Consider the following 22,680-nt stretch of genomic DNA (forward strand, 5'->3'; position numbering starts at 1 on the left):
TAGAAATAACTCACAAGATATTCATGGCCATTGTAGTCCTTTAAGAAAGGGGTAGTCTGTTAACAATATATGCATGGAAATAAGCAAAGGTAATTTATAAAGAAAAATGTATAGTATTCTAATAATAATTACTGCTATCATTCATACTACCCTATCACATAATTCTCACTTTAAGTATTTAAGTAGATTTCCAGATAAATTCTACACTCCTTTAAGAAAGAGGAAGACTCGGGGCACCTGGGTGGCTCAGTGGGTTAAAGCCTCTGCCATCCGCTCAGGTCATGATACCAGCATCCTGGGATTGAGTTCCTGCATCGGGCTCTCTGCTCAGCGGGGAGCCTGCTTCCCCCTCTCTCTCTGCCTGCCTCTCTGCCTACTTGTGATCTCTCTCTGTCAAATAAATAAATAAAATCTTAAAAAAAAAGAAAGAGGAAGACTTTACCATGTGTTTTAATTTTATCTGGGATACCTACCAAAGGTCTTTTCATACAGTGGGACTTTCATGTATATGTATTGTAGGTGTATATATATATTCTAAATACATCATAATATGGAATATATACATATATTATGTCTCATGCATAGATCTAATATTTTCATACTTGGTGTAATTCTTATTTCAATAGACAATTTCTTTTTTCAGTAGGGAGAGAAAGCCAAATAAAAAGATTTAAAATCCTAGAGCTCCCCGTGAGACTTGGAAACATCAATGGCCCTATGAATTCCGAAGCCGTGTGCTAAGCAAACCTGAGGAAAGGGGTGAGAGCAGAGCCGGGGACTGGACTTGGCAGAAGAGCCCCCAGTGGGGGGCCGCCGGGGGACAGGACGACCCTGGAGCAGGTGTCCTGATGTCTAGTGAAGACTCTCCCCGGGGTGGGAGGCAAATCCCTCCCTTTCCACATTCGGAAGCCGTGCCCGGGGCGCCTCCAGCCTCCCTCCAGGCGTCCCCAGCGTGTTCCTTCACAGCGTGGCAGACTGGGACCCTGAAGCCCCTGCACGGGCGCCCCGCGGTCCGGACGGGCATGACGTGGCCGCTGCGGCAAGGCGAGGGCGCGAAGGCGGGACGGCTCCCTCTGCATCCCGCAGGCAGCGCTCGCACCGGGCTGCGTGGGACCCGCCGCCCGAAACTAGCGCGTGACGCGCGGAAGCAGCCGTCGGGGCCGGCCGCGCTCATCGAGGGTGACTGTGCTGCACGAAGGCCGCGGAAGCAATTCCCGAGGGAAGGATGCGACGGTGGAGACGTGTGGTTTCCACGATTAGGCTTCAAGACCTGACCAAAGGCTCGAGCAGGGCCGAGTCCCCCGAGTCTCTGTGCCGTGGCCTGCGGAGAGGGGCTCGGCGCGCTGCCGGCGCGTTTGCACTTTTCTGCACTGTGGCTGTCCACCTGTCCTCCTCGGCCGTCATGACCTCTCTGCCGGCTTACTCTCTCATCAGCATCCCATGCTGTGTCTGTCCACTGGCTCGTGCACATTCTCCACCGACCTCTCGCTGACTCCGACACCCAGGACCCTAAACACCCTCCGAGCTCGGGACTCCCTTCTCAATTGCCTTCGAAGCGGGTTCTCCTCCTCGCCTTTCCCTTCCCGCCTTCCTTCTCATTTCCGTGGCTTCGTCTATGCAAATACGGTCCGCCGAAGACCTTAAACTGCGTTGCACGGTACACAGTCTGGCCCCTTCAGAATCAAAAGTGAATTACCTTTGCCTTAGTTTCCCCTAAGAGGTAAGAGGTCGGAGGATTCGTATAGGGAAACCAGGCAGGACAATAAACCAAATTCTTCCACAATCCACCTTTTTCTTTCTTTCTTTTTTTTAAACATTTTATTTATTTGACACACACAGAGAGAGAGCATGCGCAAGAGAGGGAACACAAGCAGGGTGGTGGAAGAGGGAGAAGCAGGCTTCCCGCTGAGCAGGAAGCCCAACACAGGGCTCCCTCCCAGGACCCTGGGATCACAACCCGAGATGAAGGCAGATGCTTAATGACTGAGATACGCAGGATCCCTCAACCCACATTTTTCTAAATGGATTACTAAATGCATATTGCTAATCACATCATTTCGTGTATGCAAAACAAACCAAGAGAGAGGGAATCAAGATGTCGTTATCCACTGCTAATTACAGATTAGAGGATTAAGTTGGAAAGAATCTCACTGTAGGAAAATGGTAAAGGGAAAAAAAAATCAAGAAGCCTAATATTGTTACATTCAACAGAGACAACAAAGAAAACAGAGTTTAAGCCTTTCTTCAAAGGATTTTAGAAGCAATTTGATGGATTTTTACAATCCAATTAGCTGGGGTTTTCTGTTCATTTGTTTAATAATCAAAAGTTCAAACTCTACCATCAATACATTTCTAAAGCAAAAGAACAGGGAATGGCAGACTCTCCCCAGCAGACAGAAAAGAAAAGGGGCTTAATAGTTTTGTAGCAATGAGTTCCTTACCATGAAATTCTAGATTTCGGTCCCAGTTGTGCTACCTTCTGCGGACTATCCTCTACTCCCCCATGGTATCATAAGCTTTACACCAGAGCCATCCAGACAGGTGCACTTTCCCAATGTGACTCTGAAACCTTATTGGTCATGCTAAATTCATCTTAGCCTACAAAGTAGAATACATGTTCTTGTGCCGCAGAAATGTATTTGTTCATTTTTAGGTGTTTTGAGGGATAAATTATGTCACTGCATAAGGCAACATAACAATTCCATGCCTCATTGTGCTCGCTATACTGATTGAACTTGTCCGCCAAGAGAGAGGTTTTTTGAAAGTTAACAGCTTCAAATCTCCAAACCCAGTCAATTTATATTATCTATCAAACAAACATGGTGTGGCCTGGAGAAGTCACAAGAAAAAAATGGGGCCTTTTGCTGAAACTAAATAGCACTTAAATGTCTGTAAGTCTCCATTACAAAGGAATAGAATGATTCTTCTTTTAATTTAAACTAACAGTTTTAAGTGGGAGAATGGAAAATAAAATTTTCTTACTATTTTTGAAATTATATTGGCACACCTCATCATTTACTTGATTCATGTCCTATAACATAATGTAGCTAGCCTGTCTAAAACTTCCACTATTCTTCAGTCAATATGGAAATATAACTAATCATGAATATTTACAAAAATGGGAGTAACATTTCTTTAGGTGAGATACAGATGAGCTCAGTTTTGTGGGAAAAGAACCAGAAAAACCTAAAAGCTAATATGATGTCATTTTTTCTGCTAATGCAGATAAATTTGTCCCTAATAAAAGTCAGAGTTTTATTGCAGAATGCAGTTGCAGATAATAGTTGTTGTGATGTAAATGATACAATTTTATCTCACAGGGGAAGCAAAGGTAATTGAAGTCTTTAGATCATTTCCACATTTTAAGTATTCTTTTATAGGTTTTTCCAAATGAAATATTTTGCCCTGTGTATAGTGTTGTAACTTTGGAATCTAAATACAGTGATAAAAGAGCGACTTGGATTTAATTATTGGAATTGGCAAGTCATTCAATCATTTATTCCAAAACTAATCATGGAGCATCTTCTCTCTGCCACATGGGGTTAGAACTGGAAGACGTTCACAACCAGAGCCCCAACAGAGGGTACAGCTTAGTGGTTTTGAGTTTGCACTATTTCTCTATTTTTCTAAGTCCAACAGTCATGCCAGTCTCCTTTGACTAACAGCTGCCTCCACACTAAAGGTGTGACCTGTGGCCGTGGCACAAAATTTTCCCTTTGAGAGATTTCACGGGGATGGGGGAGAACCTACCAGTGCTGCTGGCACCTCTACCCCCAGAAACAGTGACAGAGCAGAGCAACCTGGGCAACTTGGAATCAGAATACCATATTGTGGGCTCCATTTTCTCTTTAAGTTGGGTTGCATATCAGGATGAGATGCTAAGCTTCTAAGAACCACCAACATTCCTGTTATCTTCCTTCATACCATCTCCTTTCATGCCAGCTAAGTAATGACTTCCTCCCAGAGGACTTAGCAGCATGGCTGAGTACCAACATGCTTCCGAGGTGAGAAGACACCACTGTTTCCTGTTTGAGCTACGTTGGACATTCTATGTAGCGTTCTGTCTATTCTGATTTTTTTTTCAAAGATTTTATTTATTTATTTGACAGACAGAGATCACAGGTAGGCAGAGAGGCAGGCAGAGAGAGAGAGGAGGAAGCAGGCTCCCCACTGAGCAGAGAGCCTGATGTGGGGCTCCATCCCAAGCCCCTGATATCATGACCTGAGCCGAAGGCAGAGGCTTAACCCACTGAGCCACCCAGGCGCCCCTGTCTGTTCTGATTTTAATGAGATGTAACTGACATAAAATAAACTACATGTGTTTAAGGCAATTTGAGAGGTTTCCACACATTTGTATTTCCATGAAAGCACATCACAGTCCAGATAATGAGCAAATCAATAACCTCAAAAATGCTTCCTCATGACCCTCTGGTACTTGGCATTCTAAGCCCCAGATTTTTCTATTGTAAAACCAGCATGAACATAACAAGCTCATAATGTTTTAGCAACAATTTACAAAATTCAAAAGGTAGCAGGGGATAAGGTTGTGTTAAATCCTTACCCCCACTTTTCATTTAGTGAATATGCAGGAATCATGGCGTTCCGACTGACCGTACCATTTTATGCTTCTCGTCCTCTTCCCTCTAATAAGTCAAATCTGCTCCCATACTTACAACCAGAAATAAGATTCCACATGGGTTTTCTGAGCGAGCTGTGCAGGACAGAACTGGGCATTTTGAACTATCCAGGGAGAGGATGGTAACTACAGACACAATCTCTAGTTCTGGGTGACCACTAAGCCAAAGCCTTATGTGAATGTGGAAGGGAAGGGTGTATCAAGGGCAGTAAGATCACTACCGGAAGAGAGTGTGATCCCTCACCAACAGCTGACACCAGGGGATGGAGAGTCACAAAATTCTGTCAACAAGGAGAAACAAGGTGATACAGAGGGACCCTTAGCTTCCAGGAGAAAGCTGTGCTTACCTGACTCCACGTGGACTCGGTCAGAGCTCAGTTCTATAGATGTTTAAATGAATATAGTTGAGACATGACACTTCTTTGAGAATAGACTGTTTTCACATACCTGTGTAGGAAAAAAAAAGGGAAGAAATGGAAGGTGAGTAGAAACTGCCACACTACAATATTCCTCTTTGGAGTTAAGATCGTTTTAGGCTGATTTTTTTTTTTAAGTTTTTATTTATTGTGGTGCCTGGGTGGTTCAGTCATTAAGCATCTGCCTTTGGGCCAGGACATGATCTCAGGGTCCTGGGATCGAGTCCCTCATTGGGCTCTCTGCTCCACGGAAAGCCTGCTTCTCCCTCTCCCACTCCCCCTGCTTGTGTTCTTTCTCACTGTCTCTCTCTCTCAAATAATGAATAAAATCTTTTTTTCAAAAAAAGATTTCCTTAAAAAAAGATTTTATTCATTTATTTGAGAGAGAGGGAAGGAGAGAAAGAGAATGAGCAGGACAGAAGGAGAGGGAGAAGCAGGCTTCCGGCTGAATAGGGAGCCCAATGCAGGGCTTGATCCCAGGACCCTCGGATCATGACCTGAGGCCAAGGCAGATGCTTAACCAACTGAGCCACCCAGGCGCCCCTAGGCTGATTATTTTTAAAAAACAGCAGACATAGCAAAAGCTTGGAGAACCGTGTAGAAGTTAATCTTTTGCAAGAGACATTTACAAGAGAAGCCTGCAATTGTAAGGGCATCTCCCTCTCTGAACCCAGAAGAGAAAAACCACTCTAACTCCAGCAATTCCTATCAATAAAAAAGGCAGGAACCTAAATCAGTATAACAACCTTACCCTTGATTACTATACTTTTCCTGATAGCCTCCCATAATGGACTCCCTACACCTAACATCTGTCTTTAGCTGGAGATGGTATTTAAGGGGGTGGCTTGGCCCATTTCAGGGAGTTACTCCGTTTCCCTGGGTCTCACCCAGGCATAAAGGAGATAATCAACTTCTGTTTTTTCTCCTACTAAGCTGTCATTTTATTACTCTGTGTGTGTGTGTGTGTGTGTGTGTGTGTGTGTGTGTGTGTGTGTGTGTTGGCAGGTGGGGGAGGGGCTCAGCCAAGAACTAGAAGGATAGAGGGAAAATTGTGTTTCCCCTCCCACAAAACTGCCTTAAGGAACCCACTTGCTTATAAAAAAAGTAATGGATGGATTTCATATTTTCAAAAAAGTCAGTACTAAGTCCAGGTATGACTGTAACCATTTTCTAATTTAAAAACTGACTTTTAGATGGTTATGTTGTTTTGAGTTGAATCTTGCTAGTTTTCTGTTAAAATTCACATTTTAAAATCATGTTCAAGCTGTAGATGATTCAAAGCAATATAAGTTTGTCCAACTGGAATTTGGGATATTTATTTTAAAAGCACACTATGTCATTAAATTATCCATATCCTAACACACACAGGCCTATAAAATATGTTAATTCATTCTTTTTCAGCTTGGGATCTCACATCTCAGGCAAAGCCCATTTTTTTTATTGTGCTTTCTAAAATAGTAAGTATTGTGAAGAACATTGGAAATGGTAGAATTGGAACTATTTTTTAAAGTTTTGAAAACAGATGAAATGGATTAGATTCAACCATAAGAAACAGCCATTTGTTAGGTTAAAATCATTCAAGTATAATAATTTTTATGGTTCATGCTAAATATTACAGGTTCTTTATGAGAATTTTGGGTCAGAGTCTACTTCAAGAAGCCTACTTCTATTTTATTTTTTTGTAAAGCATTTCTGTCAACAAAGATAAATAACAGAAATGGACTCAAATACAGAAAATAAGCAGGTGGTTGCCAGAGGGGAGAGAGGTGGGAAGATGTGCAAAATAGGTGAAGGGGATTAAGATGTACACACTTACAGTTATAAAATATATAAATCACTGGGATCAAAGTACAGTATAAGGAATATAGTCAATAATACCATAGTAACTTTGGTGACAAATGGTGACTACATTTATTGTGGTGAGTGCTGAGTAATGCATGAAATTGTTGAATCACCATGGACCTAATGTAACACCACTGTATGTTAACTATACTTCAATAAAAAATGCTAATGCAAAGATCATTATCAAAATACTATGAAATAGAATTTACTACCATATTAAAAGGAATGTACACCATGACCAATGATTACTTCTAGAATGCAAGAATAGTTCCACATCTAAAAATTCAATGCCACACAGGTTAAAGGGGGAAAAAAAAGCCCACATAATCATTTCAACACAGGTAGAAAAAAATTTGTCAAAACTCAATGCCATTTCATGATAAAAACATTCAAAAAATAGAGATAGAAAAAAATTTCTTCAAAATGCTAAAGGCCATGTATGAATAAAAAAAAAAAAAAAAACCCAGAGCTAAAATACTCTACAATGAGGGGCACCTGGGTGGCTCAGTGGTTGAAGCTTCTGCCTTCGGCTCAGGTCATGATCTCAGGGTCCTGGGATCGAGCCCCACATCGGGCTCTCTGCTCAGCAGGGAGCCTGCCTCCTCCTCCTCTCTCTCTCTGCCTGCCTCTCTGCCTACTCATGATCTGTCTGTCAAATAAATTAAAAAAAATAAATAAAATAAAATACTCTACAATGAAAGACAAAAAGATTCCCCCTAAGATTAAGAACAAAACAAAGATGTCAGCTTTTGTCACTTGTATTCAACATATAATTAGAAGTTCTAGCTACAGAAAAAAAGGCAAGAAATAAAAGGCATCTAAATTCTAAAGGATGAAGTAAAATTATCTCTCTTTACAAATGACATGATCTTATATAGAAAATCTTAAATATTCCACAAAAAAACATTAGAGCTAATAAACAAATTCAGAACACAAAATCAACAAACAAAAATCAGATGTGTTTCTATATACTAACAACAAACAACTTGAAGAGGAAAATAAGGAGAAAGTTCCATTGAAAATACAACCAAAAAGGATGAAATACTTAGGAATAAATTTAATCAAAGGAGCTAAAGATTTATATCCTGAAAACTACCAAAAATTCTGAAAGAAATTAAAGACAACTTAAATGAATGGAAAGATATTCTATGCCCATGGATTCAAAGATGTAAACTATTGAGATGACAATAGTACCCAAAGAGATCTACAGATTCAATGGTGTCTTTACTGACATCCCCATGATATTTTTGTAAAAAACCAGAAAAACCCGTTCTAAAATGTATGTGCAATCTCAAGGAACATGAATAGCCAAAACAATGTTGAAAATAAAAAATTTGAAGAACTTAGCTTTCCTAATTTCAAAACTTAATGAAGAGCTATAGTAATCAAAATAGTATGATACCATTAGTGAGCCCTGTTGCTTGACTATAGAGCCCAACAGTTATCTCTTGCCACAGTTTTCTGAGGTGTTGACAATGACTAGAACATAGCAGCACCAGACTGGAAAAGCCCTGGTAGCAATGGAATGCCTAGGTCATACCCCACATCTCCCCTTCCTTGCCCATGATCACCGCTGAACACATAGTGACCCCTACCCATGATCATGCACTCTCCACATGCTCCCTTGCATGTTCCCACCCAACCCCATCTATAAAACTTAAGGTGTACATCTTGTGGGTGGAGAGGTCTGTTGTTACGGCTTGAGCCTGCCACTTTTTCTAGACCTTGGCACCCAAAAGAAATTTCTCCCTTTCTTTTTTCCAAACTCTTATTTCTTGAGTTATTGGCTTCTCTTGCGGTAAGTTTATCTAAGTTTTTAGGCAGCAGTGTTGACAAGCCTGGCCAGGAGATGTGCTTTCAATTTGTCCAGCCTACTGGGGATTTCCCAGGATGCACCAGTTGGCTATAGCAGTGCACCAGGGCTTACTGATTCATTTCCTGAGTTCACAACTATAACAGATTGTTCAGTAGCAATACTGGCATAAAGACATATATATCAATGTAATAGAAAACCTAGAAATAAACCTTCTCATATATGGTCAAATGATTTTTGGCAAGGCTGCTAAGACCATTAAATGGGTGAAAAGACAGTCTTAACAAAATGGTGCTGGGAAAACTGGATATTGACATGCAAAAAAAAATGTGGCACTCTTATCTTACATCATATACAAAAATGGGCTCAAAATGGGTCAAAGACCTAAATATAACACAAAACTATAAAACATAAAAAGAAGAAAGTGGGAGAAAATTTCATGAAACAGGATTTGGTATAGATTTGCTGGATTAGGACATTCAAAGCACAGGTTTTTAAAAAAGAATAGATAAATTGGACTCAATCAAAGTGAACAACTATTACTGTATAGCAAAGGACAAAGTCAAGTGAGTAAAAAGTCACAAAACGGGAAAAATATTTGCAAACAATATATCTGATAAGGAATTAATAGCTAGAATACACAAAGAATTCCTACAATTCAAAAACAAACAAAAAACCGCCCAACTAAAAGCCTGATGATTTATTTATTATTTTTTGAAGATTTTATGTATGTATATATGTATGTATTTGATAGAGAGAGAGTGAAAGAGCACACAAGCAGGGGAAGCAGCAGGCAGAGGGAAAGGGAGAAGCAGGCTCCCCGCTGAGCAAGGAGCCCAATGCAGGGCTTGATCCCAGGACCCTGGGATCATGACCTGAGCTGAAGGCAGATGCTTAACTGGCTGAGCCACCCAGGTTCCCCATTGATGAAGGATTTAAACAGACATTTTTCCAAAGAAGATATGCAGAGGGCCAATGTGCAGGTGAAAACATGCTCAATCAGCGTGGGTAGTCATCAGGGAAATGCAAATCAAAACCACAATGATATACCACTTCATATCCATTAGGATGGTTATTATACCAAAAAAGAAGAAGAAGAAGAAGAAGAAGGAGGAGGAGGAGGAGGAGGAGGAGGAGGAGGAGGAGGAGGAGGAGGAGGAGAGGAAAACTTCAAATGCTGGTGAGATTGTAGAGAAATTAGAAGACTTATGCATTGCCAGTGAGAATGTAAAATGATGCAACAACTACAGAAAACACTTTGGCAGCTCCTCAATGTAAAATAAAAATAAAAACTTTTATTTAAAAAATTCTTCTGATCTTTGGAAAAACAGTTAAAAATAATAATAGCAATAGTGTATTTGACCCTGAATGCATATATACACAAATACTATTATGTAAGCTTGTATACAGGTGAAATGAAATGACTCCAACTATACAAAGAACTGGAGGAAGGCATTAAAAATATTTCATTTTCCTTCCCATCTTGCAAGGTGGCAGGTGAGGAAGTTGAGAAGTCAGATACCAAGGAGAGGAAACCTGAAACCAAGAAAGCTGACACAGGTGGCAAGGTTAAGAAGGGTAACCCCAAGGCTAAAACACCAAGGAACAGCAGCCCTACTTGCAGCCCAATCCCTGTCCCAGTCAGAGAAATTGGCAGATTTTCCCCATCAGCTATGTATTCTAGAAAGGTCCCGTGGAAGAGGAAGTATTCAGGAGCTAAATCCAGGATTAATCCCATTCTTGCTACTGTCACAAAACCAGTTGGTGGTGACAAGAATGGTGGAACCTGAGTGGTTAAACTTCACAAAATGCCAAGGTTTGATCCTACTCAAGTTGTGTCTCGAAAGCTGTTGATCCCCGGCAAAAAGACCGCCCCGTTAGCACGTGGGAAAACTGAAAATGGCATCACTCCTGGGGCCAGTGTGATCATCCTGACTGGGCGCCACAGAGGCAAGCAGGTGGTTTTCCAGAAGCCGCTGAGCAGGGGCGCGCTGCTTGCGATCGGACCTCTGGCCACAACCGAGCTCCTCTGTGCGGAACACAACACAAAACTGTCATTGCCACCTCCACCAAAGTTGTATCAGGGCTGTGAAGATCCACAAACTTCTCACTGACCCTTCTCACTTCAAGAAGATGCATAAACCCGGACACCTGGAAAGTGAGATCTTCCCTCACAGGGAAAGAGAAAAAAGAGATTACAGAGCAGGCCAAGGTTGATCGCAAATCTGAGGACTTGAGAATCTTGCCCAAAATCAAAGTTCTCCCTCAGCTCCAGGGCTGCTGTGCTCTGTGTATTCTCTCCCAAATGAAGTTTACCCTCACAAATTGGTTTTCTAAATCTCTTACAAAGAACCTAATTAAATAACTGATCTGTTATTTAAAAAAGAATTTTTTTTCTTTTTGAAGATTTATTTTAGAGAAAGAGAGAGCATGAGCATGTGTGCATGTGGAGAGGGGCAGAGGTAGAGAATCCCGAGCAGACTCCCCACTGAGTGCGGACACCCCCCCACAACATGGGACTTGATGCAGGGCTCGATCTCACAACATAGGAGATAACGACTTAAGCCAAAACCAAAAGTTGACTTGTAACTAACTAGCCACCCAGACGCTCCAAGAATATTTTGTTTTTGTAAGTTACTTATACTACATGTAAGCAGTGTTACTGAAATATACCTGTATTAATTATAAATATATATTACAAACACTGGGGCAATGACTAAAGACAGTAAAAAAGTATAATCTGCATGTTAAGAAAGAAGATGGAATCACATAAAATGCTCAATTAAAACTGCAAAAGCAGAAAAAAATGGAAGACAAAAAGAAGACAACAAATAGAAGCAGTGATAGGATAGATATTAACCCAACTATACACCAGTTAAGACAGAGACTGTGAGAATGGATCAAAAAATAAGACCTACCTATATGTCGTCTATAAGAAAGCCACTTATTTTTAAGATTTTATTTTATATATTTATTAGAGAGAGAGAGCACAAGCAGAGGGAGCGGCGGGCAGAGGAAAAAGCAGGCTCCCCTCTGAGGAAGGACACTGATGCAGGACTCGATCCCAGGACCCTGGGATCATGACCTGATCTGAAGGCAGATGCTTTAACTAACTGAGTCACTGAGGCGTCCCAAGAAAACCACTTTATAAATGGTAAGACACATATGGATTAAAAGTAAAGGGATGGGAAAAACAATTCAATTAAAAAGTGGACAGAGGACTTGGATAGACATTCTTCTAAAGAAGACATACAGATGGTCAGCAGGTATATGAAAAGATGCTTAGCATCACCAAATAGTGAAATATGAATCAAAACCACAATGAGGGGGGCACCTGGGTGGCTCAGTCAGTTAAGCATCTGCCTTCAACTCAGGTCATGATCCCAGGGTCCTGGGATTGAGCCCTGAGTAGGGCTCTCTGCTTAGTGGGGAGCCTGCTTCTCCCTCTGCCTGCCCCTCTGCTGCTTGTGCCCACTGTCTCTCTCTCTTTCTGTCAAATAAATAAATAAAATATTTTTAAAAATCACAATGAGATATCACCTCAAATCTGTTGGAATGGCTATCAGCGAAAAGAAAATAACAAGTATTGCCAGGAATATGGAGAAAAGAGAAACTGAGCACTGTTGGTAGGAATGTAAATTGGTATGGCCAGTATGGAAAAGAGTGTGGAAGTTCCTCAAAAAATTAAAAATGGAACTACCGTATATTCTAGCAATTCCACTTCTGGGTGTTTATCTGAAGAAATGAAAGCACAATTTGAAAAGATCAATGCACCCACATGTTCACTGCAACATTACTTACAACAGCCAAGATGTGGAAACAGCCTTAGCGTCCATGAGTGGATGAACGGATAAAGTATGTGTGGTGTATATGTACATGTGTGTGCATGTGTGTGTAATGGAACATTTTTCAGCCATTAAAAGAGAATGAAAGCTTGCCATTTCCCAAGACATGGATGAGCTAGAGAGTATAATGCTAAGTGAAATAAATCAGAGAAAGACAAATATCATACGTTTTCACAATCTGCCAAAACTAACATTGTTGTTAGAAAAAATCTGGATGCTGTACAACATTTTTACTCTCAGGAAAGCATTCCACATAAGTTGGAAGCAAGACAAATTTACTATAGCCTCACCATGTAAAAGAGGTAGATAGTTCTTGAGCACTAATGGTAAGAGTTTTATTTACCCAGGGTGATTTTCTCCTATTAACAATAGAACTTGTGTTGGGAATCCTCCATTTATGTGGTGTTCCCTATTATTAGAAAAGCTCCTGGTTCATCAGCTCTCCAATGAGGCTGGAAACTGGGATCGAGTTTTTACGGTTTGGAAGGTTTCAGAACCCCAAATGCCAGGGGAATTAGTTTAGCCTACAGTGTTATACACCACCATTTCAGTACAGGGAAGACATTTTCAAGATGGATACTTGATTGGTAACAATATGATTCCTCAAGTTAATGTCTCAGGCAAGGAATTAATAACCCTACTGGCAACAACTTCCTTTTTTGTACACTAGGCAAACATCATAGTTTAAACCAATGCCATGTGAATGTTTTGGATCCCCTGTTTCTTTTGGGATGGCATAATCCTCTTTGACTTTAGAAACGATCATTTCATTTGCTTCCTCTGTCACTGATCATAGCCATCATGCCCTCTAGCTCAAAAAGGCATATGGCATCAGGAGCCATATGAAATGAAATCCACTGTGAAATAGAGTAATGCCAAGTAAGGAGGTTTAAAAAAACAGTTGTAAAAAGTTTACCCTCCTCTGCTCCCCTCATTGCATGATCTGAGTATCTTTTCCCAGCCTGCCTTAAGTGTTCAACCAATGTCCTCTGGTTAAAGTACTATTTGGTAGATGGCCCTGTGGGAATAAATACATGGTACAAAGAGAGGATAATATAGAGACTGGAAAACAGCAGGGGCCCAATAAGTATTTGCTGAATGAACTTTTGAAATGGCAATACTCTTAGCATTAAGCATGTTATAGTTTGGATTCAGTGTTGAGTCCAAGATCATTAAGAAAAACGCTGGTGCAGCTGGGTGGCTCAGTCAGTTAAGCCCCTGCCTTTGGCTCAGATCACGATCTCAGGGTCCTGAGACTGAACCCCGCTTCAGGCTCCCTGTTCAGCAGGGAGTCTGCTTTTCCCTCTACCTCTGTCTCTCCTCCTCCCCCTGCTCGTTCTATCGCAAATAAATAAATAAATAAATAAATAAATAAAACCTTCAAAGAAAAGAAAAATCCAATGAGGATGTGACCCAAGGGAGAGTGACATCAGTAAACTGGGGCAGGATGCAGAGCAGGAAGTATGTGAGCACTGAGGACTCTGGGCATCTACCAGAATTAAGCTTCAAAAAATGGATGGAGCTTGACTGATGTTTTTAAAGACAACCAGTGCCAAGAGCTGTGCATGGCAACCTACAAGGTGTTTAGTGCTTTTGGTATAAGAGAATGAAGTCAAAATTCACTCATATATAGAAATTGCTTGAAATTATATGTTATCTTCCTTTGTGTTGTTAACAAGCATTTTCTTTCCAGATCTAAAATGACTGACCAGCAAGTGCTTCACACATACTCTACCTTGTCCTGCGAACAACTTATCTACAATCCCTAGAAAGAAGGCAGTCAGTCAATCTTCAGCATATTGATTCTCTGATACTTCTAGAGAAGCCAGCATGATAGCCAACAAGGAGTTCAGTGTTCAGTATCTTTAACATGTATTAGAAAAAAAGGATAGAGAAAATATCTCAATTGAAAACTGGGTTTTAAAATGTTGGGCAATTCCTCACAGAATAAATGCAAATGCCTAATCAGCATATGAAGATATGCTCAGTCTTAATTATGAAGGATAGAATACTATTACAATTGATTACATTTGCCTATAAAGACAGCAAATACTTCATTGCTCTCTTTTGATGGGTGATGAACGAGACAGATGTTACAATGTCTTATTTGTTGATCATTGGTACAAATTCTCTGAAAGGCAATTCAGTGTGTTATCAAAAGACTTAAAAATACATGTGCCCTTTGATTAAGAAATTTAGAATCTGACAATTTAGTCTCAGTAGATAATTATATATTTGCATAAACTTTAGCTACAAGGTTGTTCCTCATAATAACATTTATAAAATTAATCAAACTATTCAAAAAAGATGACTGGTTAAATAAGAATGAATAGGAATAGTTTTAAGATTTATTTATTTATTTGAGAGAGAAAGAGTGGGGGGTAGGGGCAGAAGGGAAGAGAGAATCTCAAGCAGGCTCCCCGTCGAGCATGGAGCCCGATGTGAGGCTTGGTCTCCTGACACAGAGATCATGACCTGAGCCAAAATCAAGAGTCAGATGCTTGACTGACTGAGCCACCCAGGTGCTCCAAGGAACAGATTTTTTTAAAACAAAACCAAACTTAGGGGAAATTATTAAATACTATAAAATAAGATGCCAGATAGGGTGTGTGTGTATGAGTGTATGATAGAGTACAGGAAATGACCAGATACTAAAAATGGAGAATGTTCTAAATGGAGAGTCTAAAAATGGAGAATGTGCTTCCTTTTCTGTGAAGAAAAATAAAGAAGAATAGAAGCAGGCAAAATAGTCTGTAAGTGAAGGAAACAAGGGTGAATCGTGAGAGAGGGCAATTAAGACTTTCCTTCTATTCTCTCTTGAGGCTTTAGGTGTTCATTCTTTGCATAGTTTGTCAACTATGCTGTGGAGCACTTTTGTGTATTATCTCATTTAATCCTAACAACAGCTATGAACTTAACAATCATTATCTAAACTTTAAAGATGAGGAAAAGAGATTGAAGTTCCTACAGATAATAAGAGACAGAGCTGAGATGCTAGCTTCAGAGCTTTTGAAGAGACTGAATAGAGTAGAGGACATGAAGAATTGTGTATGTAAGTGAGTTCTAGGGAATAGTGATTCTGAATTTAGTGTAGGTAGGCAAGATGGGCTCATGAGCTTCAGGTGGTGCTTTGGCTCTGAGACACAGAGACGCCCTGTGTCCTCAGCACTGGCAATGCAGAGAGGCAGAGGTTTTATAAGAGAATGGCAATTGGGTAAGCCAAGGTCATGGGGAGAGTTCCAGCTTTTGTATACCAGTGCTGCCCTTCTATTGATCACATATTATCTTGTGAAAATTTAAAAAATTCTATGTATCTCTGAGAGAGCTCACTAGGAACAATGGTAAAATTTGTTGGGTGTCAGGGCAGAGAACAACATAATGAAAAAGAAGAAAATGTATGGGGGGACGACACAAATATTCCCAGGAATCCACTGCACACTGAACTGTTTACATACTTTGTTTCATTTAATCCTCAAATAAAAGCAAAAAATAGGAAAAGTTAAAAAAAATCTTATAAAACTAGGATTAGTATCATTAAGAGTTGAAGAGATTCATTTTGTCTTGTAAACATGAAGATATTTTCCCAATGCCAAAGCGCTAATAGATGGCAAAGTCAGAGTTGCTCTCTAAAAAATGAACATCAGAATGAATGATAGAACCCAAATGTCTGTCAACTGAGGAATGGTTAACAGGTGTGGTGTATCCATATAATGGAATATTATTTGGCAGTTAAAAGGAATGAATTACTGACATAAACTTCAACATAAATGAACTTTTAAAACATGACGCTAAGGAAGCTGGTCACAAAATACCAGAGGGTGTAGGATTCCATCTACATGAAATGTCCAGAATAGACAAATCTATAGACACAGAAAACAGATTCACAGCTGCCAGGGGCTTCGGAAAGGGAGGACTGGGGAGTGGCTGCTAGTGTGTACAGAGTTTCTCACTGGGGTGGTGAAAATGTTCTGCAGAAATACACTGAATTTATTAAAAGTTGCTCACTTGCGTACTTTAAAATGATGAATTTTATGGCCTATGAATTATATCTCAATAATAAAAGGAAGAATGAATGATGATGAGGTAGTTTGGGGTTGAGGGATTACGAATTTTCTCCGAATTTTCTGTCCTGTGGTTAATTAACTTTCAAAATAAAAAAAGAGAAAAGAAAAAAGCAGACATAGGTCTACACAGAACAAGCAGCACCGGCGAGAGACACATCATAACAAGTTACCAGATTTGTTCCCCGCTAAAATTAAGGAGACGGGATCATCACTCCACAAGAAATGAGTTTACAAGCACCTGCTCTCCGTTACCATGGCAACCAAAAGGTCCTCACCTCCCCAAGATGCAGCACTAAATATAATCTACTAAATCCATGCTGGAAAATGCCTTCAATCTTCCCCTGTAAAAGAATCAAGGTCAACAGCCTGTTCTCGCTGGAAGACACGAGCCCCTAAGGGGGACATGCTTTTGATTGAGCTGGATGATGATGGGGCTGTGGACCCCTGAACATTATCTTGGCCCAGCACTGACCAGCTGTGTGACCTTGAACAAGTTACCTGACTTCTCTGAACCTTGGTTTCCTTTCCTGTTACCAGAGACTCAGTCGTCATGAGAACTCAGGGCTGCATTAGCATACAAAGTGCTTAGCTCTGTGCCAGGCCCTAATGACTGCTTAATAAACATGGCTGTTCCCATCAAGGACTTTTATCATTTCTTCCATTCCCTTAATAAATATGCATTGATTGTCAGCTCTGCTGGGTACGGTTTTAAACACTGGGAATAGAGCAGAAAACAAAACAGAGAAAAAATTATGGCACTTACATGCTGATGGGGATGTGCACAGGTAGGATTTTAAATTAATATATGTAGTGTATTAAGTAGTGTTAAGTGTTTAAGAGAAAAATAAATCAGAGAGGAGGTGTTAAGTGTCAATATGGAGAGTCCAGGTGGCCAGATAAGGCTCTGTTCACTGAGGTGGGACTTTGGGTCGAGACACAAAAGAAACAATGACAGAGCCATGAGGGTATCTGGCAGAACATTTCAGGTAAAGCAAACAGTGAAAGCAAAGGTCCTGAGTTGGGAGTTTGCTGGGCTTGCTTGAGGAATAGTAAAGAAGCTGTCCTATTGAGATCAGACTGAAGGGGACAAGGAAGAAGTGGAGAACTCTGTTCAGGGAGAGGAATTCAGACCAGAGAGGAGCTTGGACCAGCCTGGTGAAGATGGACATGCTGAGCAGTGCTCAGATGCTGGGTATCTTCTGAAAGGAACACTGGTAGAATAGCTCGACGGTGAGATATTTAAAGGCCTAGGCTCTATGCTAGTTTGAATCCACTACTATGGAAATAGTGACTTACTCGTGATAGGCACTTAAGAAATACTGAACATTCTCAAAAGTGGGAAAAGCCTGATAATTAAGCCATGTTGTTACTCCTTGATTTTCCTTATCACTGCTATCTGGATTTAATCAAACTACACTTCAGCTAATGCCAGAGAACTCACTACTTCTCTGGGCAAGTCATTCTACCCTTAATCAGTTCTGACCTCAAGGGGTAACTATTTCTCTGTAGCATTAAAAAACAAAAACATGAAGGGCACCTGGCTGGCTCAGTCCGTGGAACATGCGACTCTTGATCTCCAGATTGTGATTTCAAGCCCCACAGTGGGTGTAGAGTTTACTTAAAAACAAAAACGAAAATATGAGCATATGTGCATTCATTTCACCTTTCCAACTAAGAATTTTCTTGTGTTTCCATTCTGCCATTGAACATAATCTATTTCATACCGATTATTGTGATAGGTACAAGGAAGTAAGAAACCTTTTAGGATTTCACTTAAAGCACTGAGATGAAGGAAGGCAGTGGCCCTTGGAAATGCCCCAAATCATTTATAAGCAGCATTTAAGCCACGATAAACTAACCAGATACAAAATCACCTAAATATATGATTATTTAGCTTTAATTTTACTCTTCTTTCTTCCCTAAGGGGATAATTGTATATTCTAAGACTTTCTTGAAATCCAGATATATTATATATTGTGCATTTTATTAATCCAATTGTTCTTCAAAAAAATAAATTTGACTTTTTATAATTTATTCTTAGTGAATTGAAGAGCCCTAAGTGATTAGGGTTCACTTTAAAAAGTATAATATTTTTCAAAATGACAGTATTAAAAAATCCTATTATTTATCCATAGTAATGGCTGACTCTCTAATGATACTACTCTAACAAGATTGTAGCACTTTTACTCCTTCCCAAACTGAAAACTAAAAATGTATGTGTACATACCTAACCTACTGGCAAATCTCCACATCTTTTTGATTTTTCAGAGAACATTAAAACTTCTTTGATAACCTCATAATATATTATTCCTCTATAGAGCAATATCTTTAAAAAAAATAAATTTGGTTTTTCAAACAGTTCTCCTACTTTTAAGTTTTTAGGTGCATTTTTAATCTGACAACTTGGCAGGAGAACACTAGGAGAGGAACAGGCAGCCTGTCCACCCAGATTTCACTGTGTATCAAGAAACTTATATTTGGAAATATCCATCAAGCACTCTAAAAACATATTCAAGCACTCTAAAATATCCATCAAGCACTCTAAAAACATATTCCTCCTTAACTGGGAACTGTTCTCCTGGAAACACTTCACCAACTTACGGCCTGGAGTTTCTTTTTAACTCATATGTTTGTTCCGTAATTTTCTTTCTAATAATCACTCTATCTGATGGGGGAAAAAACCCATAAGGAACATGAGATGAGGTAATCTATTATCATAACATCGGCCCATCTTTTTCCTTATTCTACTTACTGTAAATATAATTCACAAGTGGGTTACTCTTGTCCTTCACATTTCTTTCTCAAGCCTTCATATATTATAGATGTTAATTGACCTGATGCTGTTCTTATGGTTGCACTCTTTTCTATTGCCTCTATTTTCTACATATAGTCCTGAGATTATGAGTCTTCTTTAACATATAATAATAATTTTTATTTTATTTTTAAAATATTTTTATTTCAGAGAGAGAGAGAGAGAGAGAGTGAGCGAGTGAGGGGAGGGGCTAAGAGGAAGGAACAGAGGGTGAGGACAAGGGGGAGGGAGAGGGATAAGCAGATTCCCTGCTAAGCGTGGAGCCTGACATAGGCCTTGATCCCAGGACCCTGAGATCCTGACCTGAGCTAAAACCAAGAGTCAAATGCTTAGCCAACTGAGATTGTAACAGACACCCTTGTAACAATTTTTAAAAATTAATCCATACAACTTAACTGATCAGAAATGTAATGGATATTTGGGAAATTTTCTCTTTTTCTCTCAAAATTAATTTCTAGTGTGTATTAGCAACTAAAATTGCTTTAAAACAGTTGAAGCTTTCCTTCCATAATTTTAAGATATAATGCACATAATCTTCACAGAGCCAGTATTCTGAGATTAAAACCCCACTCAGTATTAACGACTGATGAAGTCCTTTACGAAATTAGGTTCTGCTATGAAGAAAGAGAAGGGAGATCACAACACTGCTTAAAATGGCAGATCACCTAGGAAACAATGTCCTTTATACCCATAAACACCTTTTTTTTCTGACACAGTATTCCTTTTTGGAAGCCAGCCACATCACCAAGCCCAGGGTCCCACTGTTCCCTCTATGCAGCCTCTTCTGTCAACCCTGGCCCGAACGCTGCACCATCCTGGAACTCCCAACATCAGCTTTCCTCTCCCCTCCTTCTTTTTTTTTGGTTTTTATCTTTTATTTGAGTCTAACTTTTGGTTTAAGTCCTCGAATTTCTGTTCTTTCACTCAGGAACTCTCCCATATACCACCCAGCCAATAATCCACTTCAGATCTTTCTTCTTCTTTTTTTTTTTTTTTAAAGATTTTATTTATTTATTTATTTGACAGAGAGAAGTCACAAGTAGGCAGAGAGGCAGGCAGAGAGAGAGGAGGAAGCAGGCTCCCTGCTAAGCAGAAAGCCCGATGTGGGGCTCGAACCCAGGACCTGGGATCATGACCTGAGCCGAAGGCAGCGGCTTAACCCACTGAGCCACCCAGGCGCCCCCAGATCTTTCTTCTTTGGAAAGCAGAGGGCTTGCAAAGGAAAAGGGGAAATGATCATGCTTTGATTTTCCCAGATTTAGGGGATTCTCACACTGCCTCCATACATCATAGGGGGCTTGAAATATAGGTGCTGGGGTCGCTCTTCCATCATGATGTCCTGTCAGTTAAGCAAAAGACTCATTTTCTTGTTCTAGGAAATAGATTTCTGATTAGTTTCAATGGGAGTATCCAGAGCAGGGAATTGGGATATGGCCCATGAGAAGACGAAGAGCGTAAACACATGTCACTTCTACTGGGGGGTCTTTAGGTGAAGTGATGGCTGCTATGAAAAGGAGTTCTCCTCAGATGCTTGTTCAGCCCCGGGGCCCAAGCAACCTAAGGTGCCTTAAAATTAGGGGTTTGGCAAGGGTTGCTGAAGACCCGGTTTCAACAGAGTTCCTATGGAATTTAACAATGCCTCAGTATTGTGGGCATTCACTCTTAGACAGTTTGTTCAAGGGTCTACCTGTTTCTCCAAATCTCCACTGATTGCTGTATCATGACTTTTCTCCTATTAGCTATTTTATTCCCCAATCCTGAGGAAGTCCTACAAGCCTGAACATAGAGCCTCACCACTTCCCTAGGTCTTACACATCTTTCCGCTGCCCATGGGTCATTATGAAAACATATTCTCAGTGTTTTTCAGGTGTTTCAACAAATTTGGTGAAGCTTTTTTTTCTTTTTAAGATTTTATTTATTTGACAGAGAGAGAGATCACAAGTAGGCAGAGGGGCAGACAGAGAGAGGGGGATGCAGGCTCCCCGCTGAGCAGAGAGCCCAATGCAGGGCTTGATTCCAGGACCCTGAGATCATGATCCAAGTCAAAGGCAGAGACTTAACCCACTGAGCCACCCAGGTGCCCCGTGAAGCTTTCTTTAAAAAAAAAAAAAAAAACTTATTTATTTGACGGAGAGAGACAACGAGAGAGGGAACACAAGCAGGGGGAGTGGGAGAGGGAGAAGCAGGCTTCTCTCTGAGCAGGGAGCCCAACACAGGGCTCAATCCCAGGACCCTGGGATCATGACCTTAGTCAAAGGCAGACACCCAATGAAAAATGAAGCTGCTTTAATGTAAGGAAACACAAATTTTCTCGTCAAAAAAGTCTAAGTTTGTCTTACTTCATGTAAAATGGCACTCTGGTCCTGCTAGAAACAGACTTTTTTTTTTTTTTAAACATTTTTACTCATTTATTTGAGAGAGAGTGAGTGAGCATGAGGGGGGAGTGGCAGAGGGAGAAGGAGAGGGAGCAGCAGATTCCCTGCTGAGCAGTAGCCCAATAAGGGGCTCTATTGATCCCAGGACTCTGGGATCATGACCTGAGCCAAAGGCAACTGCTTAACTGACTGAGCCACCCAGATGCCCCAGAAACAGACTGACCTATTTTCTTTTTTGATAAACAATTCTCAGTCTGTCTGCTCATAGGAATCACTGGGGGCTTTTTAAAAACTCTGATGCCTGGGTCTCATCCCCAGACTGATATAAGTGATTTGGAATGAGGCCAGGATTTTGGAGTTTTTGAAAGCCCTAACACATAGTCAAGATACACACCATTAGGGACGCCTGGGTGGCTCAGTGGGTTGAGCCTCTGCCTTCGGCTCAGGTCATGGTCTCAGGGTCCTGGAATCGAGCCCCACATCGGGCTCTCTGCTCAGCAGGGAGCCTGCTTCCTCTCTCTCTCTCTCTGCCTGCCTCTCTGCCTACTTGTGATCTCTATCAAATAAATAAATAAAATCTTTTTTTTTAAAAAAGATGCACACCATTGGCTTAGTCCATTTTCACCTAACACCCTTGAATCATAGAAGAACTATTTGCCTCATAACATATGTAGTCTATATTTTAAGACAAATACAATCCTACAGTACAGCTGCTATTACTTTGATAATTCCAAACAGCAATTTTTCATTGCCTCTTTGATTTCTCACAACAGATATCCAGAGAAATGCTTGAGGGCATCAGATTTATCTTATGGGAAAAAAAAGTTACATACATGTTTTAGCATCTTTTTCCTCCTCCATGGAACAGCAGGAAGCC

The 22,680-nt window shown here is 40.5% G+C and overlaps 1 pseudogene; it reads left to right on the forward strand.

The window, feature by feature from the left end:
• Positions 1 to 3,977: 3,977 nt before the first annotated feature.
• LOC125091518 (60S ribosomal protein L6-like) lies at positions 3,978 to 11,044 on the forward strand (annotated as a pseudogene).
• Positions 11,045 to 22,680: the final 11,636 nt, after the last annotated feature.

Source organism: Lutra lutra, chromosome X (assembly GCF_902655055.1).
Source record: "Lutra lutra chromosome X, mLutLut1.2, whole genome shotgun sequence".
In the NCBI taxonomy this organism is placed as follows: Eukaryota; Metazoa; Chordata; class Mammalia; order Carnivora; family Mustelidae; genus Lutra; species Lutra lutra.